The sequence below is a fragment of the Trachypithecus francoisi genome, unplaced genomic scaffold (genome assembly GCF_009764315.1).
Source record: "Trachypithecus francoisi isolate TF-2019V2 unplaced genomic scaffold, Tfra_2.0 Lachesis_group3, whole genome shotgun sequence".
In the NCBI taxonomy this organism is placed as follows: Eukaryota; Metazoa; Chordata; class Mammalia; order Primates; family Cercopithecidae; genus Trachypithecus; species Trachypithecus francoisi.
Genome location: NW_022681468.1, coordinates 43590361 through 43603112, shown reverse-complemented (window position 1 = coordinate 43603112; position 12752 = coordinate 43590361). Strand labels below are relative to the sequence as shown.

The following is a 12752-nucleotide window of genomic DNA, read 5'->3' as shown; positions in this document are numbered from 1 at the left end:
TTTAAGAAAAGAGATGCTTAGCAAGCTTATAGAAAATGTAATGTGGGCACTTTGTTGCTGTCCTGGCTTTTAAAGGACTCAGAAGCAGATCAACTTCAAGGTGTTAGCTACTCTGTTTGCAGCCTTAGAAAGACATCCTTGATGTTTTATTGTTCTGCCTTTGCTCAGAGCTGGAAACTGTCCCTGGGGAAATGACTCACCTTGAAAGAGATGCTATTGTAAGTGAAAATGTTTTAGCTTCACTTCCAATCGCTGGTTCCTTGTGGGAAGTAACTGCTGCTGTGGTATGTATGCCCTGTGCCTTTTATTGCATCTTTACCTCAGTGTGTTACCTCAGTGGACACAGCTGGTTAAAACTTATGTTTCCATGGAGATTGATTCAGACAACAGGAAAAATAACTGTAAAAAAAACCCTGCACAGTACAAGGGCTAGATTCAGGTTGTAGAACAAAGTGATCATTACTTAGAATCCTGGATTAGCAAGAGAATCAGAAAGATGCTGAGATTATCTAGTGTTATCACCATCCACGTGAAATGCAGAATAAAACTTTTTCCCCACGACCTAGATATTGGGCAGTTTATTATAGATGCTACAAAGGGATTTATTATGTTTTTCCCAAAATGGTTAATTAGAGGCATCCCAAATTACAACTCCTTTAGCATAACTCCCAGCTCCAGGCAGCCTACTTACTATGGGCCCAGCTACTGACAGCTCAGCTCTCTTTGCCAATCCAACTTTTTTCCCCAAAATGCTCAAACTTTTCTTCTCCAAGAAGACTTCCTGAATGATCCCAGTTCGTAGGGATCTCATCCTTAATGCAGGGGAAATTCACTGTTCAGGAATAGTCTCCATACCATCACACTCTTCTTTTTGTGTAGTCATGGAATTCTTCTTCAGTTTTTTTCTTGCCTGTCTACACAGATAGATCAGTAGCCTTCAAGAGTCTGCATCTCCTGTTATCTTGCAGCCTCCTACTATAAACAGTAGGTGTTTTACTTATGCCAGTTGTGTTGACCTAGACAGTAGTCTCTAAGTAGCAGGTCCTTGGCTCATCCATCTGAAACCAACGACCTCTTAGGCAGACTGAGAAAGGGTTAGGACTGTTGACTCTGGGACATCCTTGGCTCTGTATGAATGTTGTTTTTAAAAGCAGGGGTTTTGTCTCCAGTGCATTGAAGAGATAAAACCCCATTGTCAGCATATTTCTTCAGGATCTTTCTGTGTTAGATCTCACTGCCAAGTCAGAGTCCCAACACACAGACTCTCACTTTTCCCTGTGCAATAGGCAGAAGTGAGGCAAGTAGTAGAATGTGCTCAAATCATGGCCTATTCTTAATAAAAGAAACCAGGACAGCTTGGGGGCTGGCTCATTTCTTCTCAAATTCCCCTAGTGTTCTGAACCAAACATATGAAAAGAGTAGATTTGTTTTATTCACAGGTATTAATGCTTCTCCGAAAGCAGTTGTTTGGGTGGCTGGAATATCAGTAGTCATTGACCAATAAGGCTTGCAGGTGTGAATCAGACTCTGGACTTCCAGAGTAGAGCTGCTATCCACTACTCTACATCACCTTCATCCTTACAGAATCACTGAGATCATTCATTCATTCACAAGCAGTCATGTCTGCCACCTGGCACTTGTAGTAGGCGTTAGAGATACAATGGCAAGTGAAACAGACACAGCATGTAATCTACTGAGAGAGACTGGGAATTAATTCCGTAAGTAAAAGTAAGTATATAATTATCAATTGTGATAAAGGCCCTGAAGCAAAAGAATAGGATGTTCTGCAATAATATTACAAGAGCTTTATCTGATCTAATGTATGGGGAGGGGAAGCCTCAGGGAATGCTTCTCAGGGGAAGTGACATTTGAGCTGAGCATTGAAAGAAGAATAAAAATTAAAAAGTAAAGAGGGGGCCAGGTGCGGTGGCTCACACCTGTAATCCTAGCACTTTGGGAGGCCGAGGCAGATGGATCACTTGAGGTCAGGAGTTCGAAACCATCCTGGCCAACATGGTGAAACACCATCTCTACGAAAAAGACAGAAAAATTATCTGGGTATGGTGGCAGGTGCCTGTAATCCTGGCTACTTGGGAGGCTGAGGCAGGATAACTGCTTGAACCCGGGAGGCGGAGGTTTCAGTGAGCCAAGATCGCACCACTGCACTCCAGCCTAGGCGACAGAGTGAAACTCTGTCTCAAAAAAGAGGAAAAAAAAAATGTGAAGAGGGGTTAGAGAGTACTCAGGATACAAACAGTTAGTTCATTGGAGGAAGTGGAGTAAAGTCCTTGTGGCTGGATTAAAGGGAACAGGGAAAACCAAGATGTACAGAGGTAGGCAGGGGCTGGATCACATGTACACACAGTGTTGAGGACTTGGGCTTTTATTTTGGAACAGTGGAAGGCCGTTTTAAGCAGAGGATGAGAACATTAAATTTATGTGTCCAGAGATTGCTCTGATGAGACAAGCAGTGAACAAAAACATCATTACTCAGGTCTCATCCAACTCTTCCATTGTGTATTCTAATAAACCACCCAAGTTCTGCTTTCATAGCTCTGAGCCAAAGTGAGTTTTACCTCCCCAGGCCCACTGAGAATCCCAGAGAGCTTACTGAATGGCATGGGGACCCTGGTAAAACTCACTGTTCAGGCATTTGACTCTGGGCCACTTCATTACTATCAGCATTTTGCCTCCACTCCCAAGGAATGAATCCTTAAAATTACAACCTTTGGGTCCCCATGCCCAGGCAGGCTCGCTTCTCCTGGATCACAGTAATCATGGTTTTGACTATGAATTGCCGATCCCAAATTAAATGATTAACCCAAGGTCAATGAGCTAGTCAGCTGCCACACCAAGGACAGATTTTCAATTCCCTGCACTCAAGGCAGATGCACTCCTCAGGACTGCTGTCAGAGGCTTAGAAAAAGAAAGTGTTCCATGTTTCCAAAACATGTAAACTTATTCTTTGATATTTATGTTTATTCTATGACTCAGAAGTTCCCAGGATCATTTTCTGGGGTGATCAGAAAATCTCTTTGAGGGGGAAATTGTTCCTTACTTGAAAAGTGTTTTTAGCCAAGTTGGTTCTTCCGTAGCTATGAGCATCCTTTGAGAATGATGCTGGCTTTCTTGTGGGCCGCCCCACCTTGCTATTTCCTGAAGCTACTGGAACAGTTGAAACAGGCATATGAATAACCCCTGGGTTGCCAAAAAGACACTGCAATCCTTAACAGGTTTTGATCTGAAAAGGAGCGGTTCGTTCACTTGATTTGCTTTACGAATTTTGCAACATTGGCAGGTTGTGCCTGGGCCTTTCCCAGCCCTCTCTGCAGAAATGAGAACCAGGATTACTCATCCTTCTGTATTTTAAAGGAATTCCAGGAGTGCTCAGACAAGATGCTGAAAAAAAAACTGTTGTTATTTGACAACTTCTGAGCATGGATGTTTCAGGCCCCAGTAATGCCATGAAAATAGAAATGGCCCTTGTGCCAGAGGTAGCATTCTACTTCCATCAGGTGAGGTGGCAAGGCACGCGGGGTTGTTGGGGTGGCTCCCCGGAAGAGAGGCTGCTGGAAAAATTGGACCTACATGCCCAGCTTTGTCCTTGCAGGCAGAGCTCCTCCTGCAACCCACTTCTCATTCTATGAACTGATCTGTCCTGACAGCTGCCAAATTAGTCCTCTCATTCCTGGAGCTCGCTTTGGCACTCTCACGAATGCTTCTTTCAAAGTCCACTCTTCATTTAAAACGTTGCTCAGCCTTACTTCAGGGGTGAAATAAACGGCCTTAAAATTTTTCATAGAAAAGCACAGTTTCAACCAGCAAATAGGTTCCAAAGAATATGTAAATTATGGTGCTAGAACTTCCCCACCAAATTCAAATCTGTATTTGGATATAAGTGTTCTATAAACAATTCTGAAGAACACAGATGTCAGAAGCAATTCCATGATGCCTGTTACCGTCTTTCTGTAATTTTTCAAATTTTGTTTTATTTTAAAATGACAATCATTGTATATACTTATAACATACAATGTGATGTTTGGATACATGTATACATTATGAAATGATCATATCAGGCTCTTCACATATCCATCACCTCACATACTTATCAGTTCCTTGTGGTGAAAACATTAGAATCCATTCTTTTAGCAATTTTGAAATATACATTATTATTAATTGTAGTCACCTTGATGTGCAATTTTCTTTCTGACCCATGTACTATCAGAATATCTTTTCTGTTTTATTCCTCCAAATTGGACCATTCCCTCTGTTTGGGTCTAAGGCCATGTTGGCCAAAAAGCAGAATCGAAATCCAGTCTAGAGTCTGATGGGAATAAAAGGATGTGCTCCTCCCTCAGTTACTGACTGATCATCCCATCTGTCACCAACTGATGCGGTGGCCCTGAACAAAGCACCTGACTGCTCTGTCCTCACTTTCTTTGTTTGCAGGAAAATGATAATACTACTCTTACGCGCTCACAGAGTTCTGGTGAAACATTTTTAATGTGCAGTACGTGGATGAACTTTGCAAAGTTTAAAAATAGTATAGAAGTATAATCATGTTATTATGTGAAATAGTGTTCTCCAACCCATTCTCTCTATTCTCCCTGGAAGACAAATAAACAAAAGTCGTGCCAAACTAAGCATTTGTGATGGCAGGCCTAATTTACGTCTTGTCCAGAGTGGAGAAAGCTGGCACTATCGTGAGATCCATCCCCTGGTCCCTAAGAATAAACACACTCTGCATCTCTGCATCTCTGCCTTCTGTTTGCTTCCTTGCACTGTCTCCATGGCCTGTACCTCAGGTTGGGGTTAGGGGAGAAGTCAGTACAAATTCCTGGAGGCATAGTCTGTTGAATATTTGCATAAATTCCCCCAAACATTTTGGCCTGGCTGCCAATTTTTGGAGGGCTTGAAAAACAGTTTTGTGTGTGCACTGACTCTCACAGTGTCTTTCTTACACCGTAAATTACTGAAGACGGAAACCAGTCCCTGCCATTCTTTTTTAATGATGCAGTGATTTCCAGACGTGAGTAAATGCTTCTAAGGGCAAAGGGCTGTGGTTACACAGCTGTCACCAAATAGCTGGCATGTCTGGGGTGTGGTTCTCCATTTCTCTGGACCTCATTTTTCTAAGTTGGAGGTATTCAAATACCATTCGGTGAAACCCTTTGGTAGAGGTATTATTATTATTATTATTATTTTGCATTTTTGGCATCTGTATAAAGTTGGAGCTAATAGAAAAAGTTTAAACACTGCTGCTTTCAGCACTAATCCTCTCATGCTCCAAAAATTCTACCAGAACCCCCACTGATTGCTTTATGAGATATTTATTTTCATCCAGTCCAAATTTTTCTTCTTTTTCCTTAAAAGCTAATAAATGTGGGGGAATAGTGGTTAGAAAGAGATTATGGCGGACGGGCGCGGTGGCTCACGCCTGTGATCCCAGCACTTTGGGAGGCCGAGGCACACAGATCACGAGGTCAGGAGATCAACACCATCCTGGCTAACACAGTGAAACCCCGTCTCTACTAAAAGTACAAAAAAATTAGCCGGGCATGGCGGCAGGCGCCTGTAGTCCCAGCTACTCGGGAGGCTGAGGCAGGAGAACGGCGTGAACCTGAGAGGCGGAGCTTGCAGTGAGCAGAGATCGCGCCACTGCACTCCAGCCTGGGCGACAGAGCGAGACTCCGTCTCAAAAAAGAGAGAGAAGACAAGAGAAGAGAAGAGGAGGGGAGGGGAGGGGAGGGGAGAAGAAAAAGGAGAAAAGAAAAAAGAGAGGTTATGGCCCTGATGTCTGGTAGATTAGGGATTCTCGGCTTGATCCACTCAGTCTGGAAAGATTTTCTATAGGAAGTGGTGACAAGAGGGGTTTGGTCACGTTAAATAGGAACCAGGACTGGAACCCTCATAGCCTGGCCATCTTCCCAAAGAGTACAGGCAGAAGATAGAAAATTGCAAGTAACTCCTGAGCCTCTATACTAGCCAGTAATGAAATGTGTACTTCTAGGATGGGTCCTATGTTCTGTCTTCCGAAGTAATCTTGATTAAAATAGACCAACATAAATGAAGAGATGGACAATTCATTAAAAACCTAAACTCCTATCTTCTAAAAGTGGCATAATTTGCTTAGTCTTCTGGCTGTCAATAAGCTGTGAGTGCCATTAACCCAAATGTTGCTGTGTCTTTGCCAGGTAACAAAGGACCAAGACTAAATTTGGTAGGCCAGGGAGAGTGGCATCCCATAGGAGGCCCCCAAAGAGAATCTGCTGCAAAATGGGTAAGGTCCTCAAACAATCCACCTGGCCTACCCCACTCTGCCCACCATTGTCTGCTGGGAAAGTGGGGACATAACACATCTAGAATCCATGTTCACTTCTTCCATCTCCAGCAATTATTCCCTACCATGCAACCCTCCCAAGGCCCCCAGTCTAAAACTCTCTCCAAACTCAAAAGGTTTGTCCAACAGAGAGATCTTGTGAACACATTGGGACTAGTAGATTTTTCTGAACCTATCCTTAAAGCTCTTCTCGAGACCACGTGTTGATACTCTGTCTCTTTTCTCATCTCTCTGTTTCTCCCTCCACTCTCTTTCTTCCTCTTTGGTGATCCCACAATGTTTGTCCCTATGTCTGCTCTCATCCTCCATCACAGAGTCTTTCTACATAATGCTGAGCGCCTGGAAACAATCTCTCAGTAATGTGTTGTCACTTTAGCACTCTCATGAAGTCAAGAGGCAGATTTCTCAGGAAACATTCAAAAGGAGATTGAGTGTCTCTGTTTTGAATTATGGCACATGGAGAGAAAAGTCAAAACAGAGTATTATAATAGGCTTAGAGAAATCCCAGGACTAAAGCTCCTTAAATATGCTTTTATGACCTAGTTGGAATGTGGCACAAGTTGTCTTTTGGTTCATTTGTTTAAAACAATTGTGTGACATCACTGTTTAGTCCTTGGCCTATGTTTATCCCCAAGGCAATTGCTAATGAATGGTGCTGGCAACTGTAAGACGCTATTTTGTATACAACAGGTATCATGGTCAACTGTGCTAATTTGCAGAACATCCAGTTTTCTCACACTACAGATTTTGTTTTATCTTATCAGTGAGACGGAGAACCTTCAGAAGGGAAATTATGACTGGTAAATCAGCATCCTTTTAAAGGTCAGAACTATTTAGATTTTAAAATAAAATCTTTTAGCACTAACTACATCTTACAGGTTTTTAAACTTCTAATTTTGAAGTAATTTCAAACTTATAAAAAAAATTACAAAAATAGTATAAGAAAAACTCCTGTATATCCTTCACCCAGATTTACCATTTCTGGGATAACTTTTACCACATTCACTTTGCTTCTCTCTGGATGTGATCACCATCATCATCATCATCATCATCATCATCTGATCCATTTCAGAATAAGTTTCAAAATATTTATCCCTAAATATTTTGTGTATATTTTCTAACAAGACATTCTGTTACTACAAAATATAATTACCAAAATCAGGAAATGTAATATAATACTATTATCTAATCTACAGATCTTGTTCAAATTTTGTTAGTTACCTCAAAAATACTCTTAACAGCGTTTTTTGTTTTGTTTTCTGGACCAGATCTTGCAGGTTGTGATATGAGGAACTTTCCTTGTCATTTACTTCTAAATATTTTATCATTTCTTTTGTGAATTCCTCTTTAATCCATGTTTTAGAAGGTTTTTTTTTACTAGTTTCCAAACATGTTGTAATTATTATTTTTAACTTCTTTTCATTATTGATTTCAAATTTCATTGCACTGTAGTCAAAAAACAATGGTCTCTATGACAGTTCTTTCACTCTTGTGGAGACTTCTTTTGTGATTTTAATAGGAGATAAGAGGTAAAAATGTATTTGAATCTACTGTTGGGTATAAGGACACTTTTTTATATATATCTGGTAGATTTGTTGTTGTTTAAACCTTTTCAGTTCTTGCTAAACTTTCATTTTACTTGATCTCAGTAATCTACACTACGATTGGAGGTTTGGCGATTTCTCCTAATTTTCTCAGCTTTGACTGTGGTTTTCAGAGTTGTGCTATTAGCTGCACACAAGTTCATGAATATTACATCTTGGTGGATTGTTGCTTCTATTATTATGTAGAGGCTTTTGCCTTAAATTATATTTAGCCTGATATGAATATTGATATACCAGGTTCTTCTTTATTATTATTTGCATGAGAACTCTTTTTTATTTTATTTTTTTTACCTTCAGATTTTCTCTTTGGTTTTGTTTTCATTGTGTGTCTTATAAGAAGCACATATACCTGGACTTTTTTAAAAAACAAATCAATTTTGTTTTTTTAGAAGATCAATATAATCTCCTTAGATTTATTTTATTTGAGCTTATGCCTTCTTATTTTGGGTTTTCTCCTTACCATAATTTTTTCTTGCTTTGTAAATTTCTCCTTTTCTGCCTTCCAGTGAATTAATAAAGTTCCATATGTAGTATTTTAATAAATATAAATTTGTTGATTTCAGTGATTCCCCCCACACACCTTTTATGAGATGGTGTCTTGCTCTGTCACCCAGTCTGGAGTGCAATGGTGCGATCTTGAATTACTGCAACCTCCGCCTCCCGGGTTCAAGTGATTCTCCTGCCTCAGCCTCCCAAGTAGCTGGGATTACAGGTGCCCACTACCATGCATGGCTAATTTTTGTATTTTTTAGTGGAGACGGGGTTTCTCCATGTTGTTCAGGCTGGTCTCAAACTCCTGACCTCAGATGAGCCACCTGCCTCAGCCTCCCAGCGTGTTGGGATTACAGGCGTAAGCCACCGCACCTGGCCAATTCCCCTTAATTTTTAAGACATGTACACTTAATCGTAAACTTTTCTAACAAAGGCTAGAGTTATTCAGTTTCTGTCCTGTTTAATATCACATATGCCTCAGAGATTGAACATGATGCTCCTTTCCCCCAATCTTATTGCTGTACAGAGCTTTAATTTTATCATCTTTTAAATACAAAAATGTTATTAAACATGTGGTCAATATGCATGTCCTTATGGTCAATAATTAATTAAACTAATCTGAGTAATTTAATGTTAATTAGCAAGTTAAATGTTACCACTTTCTACGTGCATCATTATTTCTTATCTATAGTTCATGCCTTAGACTCACTCTTCTTCCTAGTAAATAACATCCTACAATGGTTCTTTTAGTAGAGTTTTCAACTCTGTTACTTGTGATCAGAAATCTGTTGTCAGTGCAATTATGACTTCCTTATAAACAACGTCCTTCTCTCTGGAGATTTCTCAGTGCTTTCATGTTGATGCCTTGTAGTCTTGCATCAGTGTGTATGGTAGGTGTGGGTTTTCTTTATTGATTCAATTTAAGTCCCCAGAGTGCTCCTTTAGCCCAAGGACATCTCTCACTTTTCAATCATGGAAGTCTCTACTACTTGTCTCTTCAAATACTGTTCTTCCTTATTTTCTTCTTCAGAAATCCTACTCAACATTTATTGTAGCTATTCAAATTATGTTCTTTATCTTGTTTCGTATTTTTAAATCTCCCTCTGTCTTTGGCTATGTAAAGATAATTCCTCAGTACTCTTTTCCAACTCATTAATTCCCTGTGTAATTGCTATGAGTCTAGAGTTTGTTCTATGGAACTTCTAAATAACTGTAATTTTGATTTCAAAGATTTCAAATTGTATATTTTCATATTTATACAGTATTATTTCATTTCAGCCTATTTGTGTTTCATATCTTCCTCTTTAAAAAAAGAAAAAAAAAGGAGGCCTGGAGCTTGGAGAGAGGTCTGAGTTGAAGATTTAAATTGGAAGTAGGAATTGGATAATATTTAAAACCATGAGCATAGATAAGATCACCAAAGGAGTGCATATAGATAAAGAACTGAGAACTGAATCCATGTGTCCTCCAACATTAAGAGTTTGTAATGAAAAGGAAAAAGCATTAAAAAGGAAACTGAGAAAAGGGGTTTGTGAGGTAGCAGGGACACCAGGAAAGCATTATGTATCCCCATACAGAAAAGAAGAAAATCTGAGAGGATCAACTGTCACATTCTGCTTAGCAAAATGAGGGCGGAGAACTGATTTTCGGTTTTAGCAGTCAGGTGGGGGAGAATGCCTGGTTGGAGTGGTAATACTTGACAATGATTTTTTAGCCTTCTTTTCATGAGCTGGCAAAGTGGGATGTCATCCATTCCCACAACCTTTGGCTTCAAGTGGTAATTGGCACTCATACTCTGCCGCAGGTGGAACTCTTTCATTCCCTTTACTTTACAGAGACTAAACTCCCACTGATTCCTTCCTGTTTTTATCTTGGAACATGGGAGATTTCTGGTTTGTAGAGATGTTTATCCATACTCTTTTTTGTTTTCTATTTTCTCTCTTATTGCCGTGAGTTTAGAGCACAAAGCATAAATTTGAGAAGCCTGTGAATTGACTAGAAGTTTCTTACATTCTTCAAATGTCTGAACATTTCGGATGGTGTGTTAGTTAACTATTGCTGCAGAACAAACAACCCTATAACTTAGTGGCTTAAAACAGCAGCTATTTATTTAGCTCATGATTCTGCAAATCAGCAACTTAGGGTGGATCAGCTGCACATTCTTCTGGTATCCTGGACGCTTTCATGCATCCATGGTCAACTACAGTCCAGCTAAGGACCACTGCTTCTGAGGATTAACCGGCTGTTGGCTGAGGCCACAGGGGTTACAGCGTTGACTTGGTTGTGTGGTCTTCACTATCTAGCAGGCTAGCTTAAGCTTGTTTACATGGTAGGTAGTGGGCAGATTTCTGAGAGAGATAACAGAAAAATCACAAGGCCTCTTATAGCCTAGGCTTTGGAATGGCACAACATCACCCCTGCTTCGATGTATGATCAAAGCTGATACCATGGTGAGCCCACATTCAAGGGGTGGAGAATTATCTTTGATGAGACAAGCTAGAAAACCACATTGCAAAGGGGCATGGATGCAAGGAAGAGAATGATTTTTGGACATTTTTGCAAACAGTGTATGAAATGGACTTAAATTTTTATGGGATAAATTTAAATTAGATTGAAGGAGAAAAGATGTCAACTCTAGAGCACGTTTGTAATTTTTAAGCATTGTGTATACCGGGGATAGTTTTTAAGACCAGGCCCAGCTGGAGCAGAGATGCTGCATCTGATTCAGGACCAGTTCAGTGCTGTCTGCCGTTATCAAGATATGTACTAGGAGCCACGAGAGATCACAGAGGAATTCCTTTCTGCCTTTCAAGGAGATAGTACTTGAACAGGGAGTTCAGGGCAAGCCTCCAGTTCTACAATGAGGCAAAATATTAAGTGCTATGAGATAACTGGTTAAGGGAAAATCTTTGGAAGGAGATAGACTTCAAGTGTAGGCCGAGAGGAAGAAACCATGGAAGATTACAGACTCCAGAGAGTCAAAGATGACAGACAATGGTTGCACTTTGGCCAGCATCCTTCCTTCCTTGTTGGAGAGGCCAAAAGGCTGAACAATGCATCAATCCTCAGGAGACAAAAAGGAAAAGTACCAAGTTCTCCCAACTAATTTTTTTGTCCTTAGTTAAACCAGAAGGAATTTATGGCTTTTAACTGAAAGAACACTTGTATCAACAAGAATTCTGGGCACTTCAGCAAAGATAGGTCCTAGCTTGTGGTAGTTTTGGCAGATTTTTAGAGTGTTACCAATATACCCGCTTCATACCATGGCGGTCCAGCTGTTGACGTTCTTGGTGCCAGGCCAAAGGAGGCCAGAAGGAGAGCCCAAAGACTGGTGCTTGGAGGGTATGTTGACCTGTGGGTCTTTGGTCCTGACTCTAGTGATAACAAAAGTTTCTTTTTGTTTTGTAGAATATGTAAAACTGAAGGCTGCTGCTCAAAATGTCCTATGGCTACATTTCCATTTGTCTAAACCACCCAGTGATTTTTTTTAATACTATCAAAACTTGCCTAAGATTTCTACTTCTAAAAGTTATTGGCTGCATTCTGGCTAATTCTTAGATTGAAGACAGGGACTAGGCCCTGAAAAACACAGCCCCCAGGGGAGCCAGGTCTGTTCAAGGCATTGCTTCCAAGTCAGAGACTCTTCACCAAGCCTTTTTTCTCCTTGGAGACTAGTGGAGCAGCATTAATCTGGCACAGATCAGCATTCTCGTGATGCTCAACATCTCTTTCCAAGAGTGAAGAGAGATGATGCAGAGATTAGTCAATCATCCCAATACAAAAATTAGTGGACATATTGGCAAATAGGAAATGTGGTGTTTTGTTGTTTTTTTTTTGTTTTTTTTTTTTTTTGAGACACAGTCTCACTCGGTCACCCAGGGTGGAATGCAATGGCATGATCATGGCTCACTACAGCCTCAACCTCCTGGGCTCAGGTGATCCTCCCACCTCAGTTTCCCAAGTAGCTGGGACTGCAGGTGCGTGCCACCACACCCAGTTAATTTTTTGCATTTTTAATAGAGACAGGTCTCACTATGTTCCTCAGGCTGGTCTCAAACTCCTAGGTTCGAGTGATCCTCCCACCTCCGCCTTCCAAAGTTCTGGGATTGGAGGCATGAGTCACCACACCCAGCCAGGAAATATTTAATAATTGTGTTGTTCATGCATCTATCCCAGAAATGAATTCAATCAAACACTGCATTATGAGCATGAATTTGTGTTACATGATTCTATTCTAGACTTGGGAAACAGCAAAGAGATGGAAACAAAAATATTTGCTCAAAATATCTTTGCTCAAAACTATGCTTTACTTTTGC

The 12752-nt window shown here is 40.4% G+C and overlaps 1 long non-coding RNA gene across 1 annotated transcript; it reads left to right on the top strand.

Annotated features, from left to right (window-relative positions):
• Positions 1-49: 49 nt before the first annotated feature.
• LOC117069510 lies at positions 50-6288 on the top strand. The gene is made up of 2 exons (XR_004431579.1): positions 50-218; positions 6195-6288. It is a non-coding gene; the product is annotated as an uncharacterized LOC117069510 (long non-coding RNA).
• The last annotated feature ends 6464 nt before the right edge of the window (positions 6289-12752 follow it).